At 49.3% G+C, this 5116-nt stretch overlaps 1 long non-coding RNA gene across 1 annotated transcript in view; it reads left to right on the top strand.

The window, feature by feature from the left end:
- The first annotated feature begins 3792 nt into the window (after positions 1 to 3792).
- The window catches only part of LOC112845253 (uncharacterized), a 4400-nt gene continuing 3076 nt past the window's right edge, over positions 3793 to 5116 (top strand). The window contains exon 1 of the long non-coding RNA XR_003218045.1: positions 3793 to 4241. This is a non-coding gene — a long non-coding RNA (uncharacterized LOC112845253). The remainder of the gene's footprint in view (positions 4242 to 5116) is intronic.

Genomic DNA, 5116 nt, shown 5'->3' with positions numbered 1-5116 from the left:
ATCCATCTTCATCCGCTTTATCCGAGGCCGGGTCGCGGGGCAGCAGCCTAAGCAGAGAAGCCCAGACCTCCCTCTCCCCAGCCACCTCCTCCAGCTTATCCGGGGAACACCAAGGCGTTCCCAGGCCAGCCGAGAGATATAATCTCTCCAGCGTGTCCTGGGTCTGCCCCGGGGCCTCCTCCCGGTGGGACATGCCCGGAACACCTCACCCAGGAGGCGCCCAGGAGGCATCCTTGTCAGATGCCCGAACCACCTCAACTGGCTCCTTTCGATGTGGAGGAGCAGCGGCTCTACTCTGAGCCCCTCCCGGATGGCCGAACTTCTCACCCTATCTCTAAGGGAGAGGCCAGCCACCCTTCGGAGGAAGCTCATTTCTGCCGCTTGTATCCGCGATCTCGTTCTTTCGGTCACTACCCACAGCTCGTGGCCATAGGTGAGGGTAGGGACGTAGATCGACCGGTAAATTGAGAGCTTCGCTTTTACACTCAGCTCCCTCTTCACTGCAGCCGCAGATCCGTCTGTCGATCTCCGGCTCCCTTCTCCCATCACTCGCGAACAAGACCCCGAGATACTTGAACTCCTCCACTTGGGGCAGGAACTCATCCCCGACCCGGAGTGGGCACTCCACCCTTTTCCGGCTGAGAACCATGGCCTCAGATTTGGAGGTGCTGATCCTCATTCCCGCTGCTTCACACTCGGCTGCGAACCGCTCCAGTGCGAGCTGGAGGCCTTCACCTGATGAAGCCAACAGAACCACATCATCCGCAAAAAGCAGAGATGAGATTCTGAGGCCACCGAAGTGAAAGCCCTCCGCCACTTGGCTGCGCCTAGAAATCCTGTCCATAAAAATTATGAACAGAACCGGTGACAAAGGGCAGCCCTGGCGGAGCCCATCACCCACCGGAACGAGTCCGACTTATTGCCGGCAATGCGAACCAAACTCTTGCAACGGTTGTATAGGGATCGAATGGCCCGTAGCAATGGGCCAGACACCCCATACTCCCGCAACACCTCCCACAGGACACCCCGAGGGACACGGTCGAATGCCTTCTCCAAGTCCACAAAACACATGTAGACTGGTTGGGCAAACTCCCATGCACCCTCAAGTATCCTTGAGAGGATAAAGAGCTGGTCCAGTGTTCCGCGACCAGGACGAAAACCGCATTGTTCCTCCTGTATCCGAGGTTCGACTAACGGACGAACTCTCCTTTCCAGCACCCTGGCATAGACTTTCCCAGGGAGGCTGAGGAGTGTGATCCCCTGTAGTTGGAACACCCTCCGGTCTCCCTTCTTAAAGATGGGGACCACCACCCCGGTCTGCCAGTCCAGGGGTACTGCCCCTGATCTCCACGCAACATTGTAGAGGCGTGTCAACCAGGACAGCCCTACAACGTCCAGAGCCTTCAGGAACTCGGGGCGGACCTCATCAACACCAGGGGCTCTGCCACCAAGGAGTTGTTTAACTGCCTCAGTGACCTCGCCCCGGAAATTGGCGGGTCATTCCCCTCATCCCAGACTCTGCTCCTCCTCGGAAGACGTGTCAGTGGGATTAAGGAGGTCCTCGAATTTCTTCCACCGCCTGACAATTTTCTCAGTCGACGTCAGCAGCGCTCCGCCAGCACTATACACAGTGCAGGTAGAGCACCGCTTCCCCTCCTGAGACGCCTGACGGTTTGCCAGATCTCTTCGAGGCAGTCCGAAAGTCTTTTTCCATGGCCTCTCGAACTCCTCCCACACCCGAGTTTTTGCTTCAGCCACTGCCCGAGCCGCATTCCCGCTTGGCCTGTCGTACCTGTCGGCTGCGCTCCGGAGTCCCACAGGCTAACCAAGCCCGATAGGACTCCTTCTTCAGCTTGGTGGCTCCCTTTCACCTCTGGTGTCCACCATTTGGTTCGGGGATTACCACCACGGCAGGCACCAACCACCTTGCGGCCGCAGCTCAATGCAGCAGCTTCAGCCGATGGAGACGCTGAACATGGTCCATTCGGACTCCAATGTCCCCAGTCTCCCCGGAATGCTGTTGAAGCTCTGCCGGAGGTGTGCGTTGAAGATCTCGCGGACTGGGGCCTCTGCTAGACGTTCCCAGCACACCCTCACTACGCGTTTAGGTGCACCGGGTCTGTCCAGCGTCCTCCCCCGCCACCTGATCCAACTCACCACCAAGGTGGTGATCAGTTGACAGCTCAGCCCCTCTCTTTACCGAGTGTCCAGAACATATGGTCGCAGTCTGGTGATACGATTACAAAATCGATCATCGACCTGCGGCCTAGAGCGTCCTGGTGCCACGTGCACTTATGGACACTCTTATGTTCGAACAAGGTGTTCGTTATGGCCAAACTGTGATTTGCACAGAAGTCCAATAACAAAACACCGCTCGGATTCAGATCAGGGAGGCCGTTCCTCCCAATCACGCCCCTCCAGGTTTCGCTGTTGTTACCCACGTGAGCACTGAAGTCTCCCAGCAGGACAACAGAGTCTCCCGGGGGGCACCTTCCAGCACCCCCCGAGGGACTCTAAGGCTACGTTCACACTGCAGGCGAAAGCGCATCAAATCCGATTTTTTCGCCCCTATGCGACCCGTATCCGATCATGATATGACAGTGTGAACGGCACAAATCCGATATTTTCAAATCCGATCTGGGTCACTTTCGTATGTGGTACTGAATCCGATATGATCCGATGTTTTAGAAAGCGACTGCTGTGTGAACGGTCAAGTCGCATTAAATCCGTCTTTTACGTCACTGACACAGACAGACGCCAATTATCAGCGCCGGAGAAGACATCGCGAACGATTTCCTACCATCCGGTGAAACTGTTGGGAAGACAATGTTGGAGAAATGTGAACATTTATTTTACTGTATTTTCTGCAGATTCTGACAGAAATCTGCAACTATCCTTGAAGCACCGCTCCTCTAAAACAGCAAAAACGATCATTATTAGGTCATCTACATTATTATGTAAATAACAAAATAACTTAAAGCAAAATCTGGAAACATAAAGTCCGAATTCTTTATATTAAGGGCAATCAGTCAAACAATATTGTTTGCTCTGGGTCTAAACAGAGCGAGTTCTGTGTGACATCTCTTTTGCGCATGCGGGCCGCTTTGAGCGTTCACACTGGAGAGCGTTTGATGTCGCATTTTATGTGTAGTGTGAACAGGCAGACAAAAAAATCGGATTTGATCAAAAATCGGAATTGAGCATTAAGACCTGCAGTGTGAACGTAGCCTAAGAAGGCTGGGTACTCTGAACTGCACTCGGCGCATAAGCGCAGATGACAGTCAGGACCCTTTCCCCGACCCTAAGGCGCAGGGAACAAACCCTCTCATCCACCGGGAAAAACCCCAACGTACCGCAGCAAGCCGAGGGGATATTAGAATACCCACCCCAGCCCGCCGCCTCTCACTAGGGGCAACTCCAGACTGAGACAGAGTCCAGCCCCTCTCTGGGAGACTGGTTCCAGAGCCCAAGCCATGCGTAGAGGTGAGCCCGACTATATCTAGCCGGTACCTCTCAACCTCACGCACTAACTCAGGCTCCTTCCCCACCAGAGAGGTGACATTCCATGTCCCTATTGCCTGTCTAGAGCAGATTTCCAATAATCCACAAGAAAACCACAATTTCTGTAATTGTAACTGGATGTACTGAATGTACTTTGGTAGGGGATACTCAAAACGATCAGTCTAAAAAAACTTCTAACCTACTTTCTAAAGAGCCTGATAGCACTATTGTTGCCTGTATTGTGTAACCTTCTTTGTACCCTTGCATGCTATTACTGTTAGCTTTTTCTATTGCTGCTAGCTGCTTTCCCACCATTTTATTTTCAAGCCACGTCAGTTCAGTTGGCATTAATTCTCTGCATATAGAGAACCATGAATGGGTAAAATCATTTGCTTCAACCTTTGTCATTCTTTTCCTTCAAGAGCTCTGCCAAAAAAAAATCACACATTCTTTAACTGAAGGAGAACTGGACTAGGTATTTGACTGACAGTGTAATATTGAAACTTTTTAAATATTTTAAATTTTAGCACAGTAGATGAGTTAAGTAGCAGGGTGATAAGACTGTACTGCATTTCAGTCACAATTTTGCATGTTTTTCAGTATTTGTCTTCTCTGTTCCAGGGTCACAAGGTACATATTTTTTCTACTTACACAGTTTACTCTTCTTCCCATAGGACCACCAAGATTCAAGCAAGGACAGTGGACCACAGATGAGCCTGATGGTGACCACACTACCGCAGGTATCCCACAGACTTGAGGCTTGGCATTGCCCACATTTCTTCTTTACCCATTCCCTTTTCCACACAACAGCTAAAAGGCTATACTAAAATAAGCACAGATTTGCTTTCTACCCTAATAATGCTTTTATTTCAAAGTTGTACAATGTTCTTAGTACAACCTATCTAGACTTGATGATGACATGATGATGAATTAATAATGATTAATGTAACAAGGCAGTAAGAAAAAACGAGGTCTTTCAGTACAAGGCTTTCGTCAGCGTTACAGTAGACAAAATGTGTGCCAAATTTATTAAGGCTGACTACTTCTGGTGATTAGCTGGTTATTAGACTCTTGTCCAAAAAGACTGTTACTGGTCAAAGAATTTACTGTTGTTACTTAACAGAAAAACACTTCTTCCTCTGTCAGCTCTTTTTTGAGAGCTCCAGTAGGTGAATACTTTTACCTGAAGCAACCAAAGTCATACAAAAGTCTTTATGTCATGTTAATTCTGGACAAGATCATTCCAGAATCAGGGCTCTGTGTCAGAAAACATGTTGGCTAAAACTAGGTAATCCAGGTTTTCCATTTCAGAGTGAGGTGGATGCTGAGTCAGACCCTGTAAACCTAACCTTTTTCTTTGACTCCTCTCCTTCTCCTGGTTTATCTGAAATGGCTGACTTGCATTTTAATCTTTTTCTCATCCATAAAGTTGCCATCAAAGGTCATAGTTGAGTGGTTTAGTTTGCAGAAATTTACATTTTTACAGACATTGTGAGATAATAGTCTGTACTTAACAAGACCGCATTTATAATGATTTACCAACGTAAGAATGGAAACAGAAATGACATCAGATTTACTATCAGTTAAAGATGAAATTTATAGCCCATTTACCAAC

The sequence above is a fragment of the Oreochromis niloticus genome, unplaced genomic scaffold (genome assembly GCF_001858045.2).
Source record: "Oreochromis niloticus isolate F11D_XX unplaced genomic scaffold, O_niloticus_UMD_NMBU tig00003867_pilon, whole genome shotgun sequence".
Lineage (NCBI taxonomy): Eukaryota > Metazoa > Chordata > Actinopteri > Cichliformes > Cichlidae > Oreochromis > Oreochromis niloticus.
Note: the sequence above shows the minus strand (reverse complement) of the source record. Positions and strands in the feature narration are given on the sequence as shown.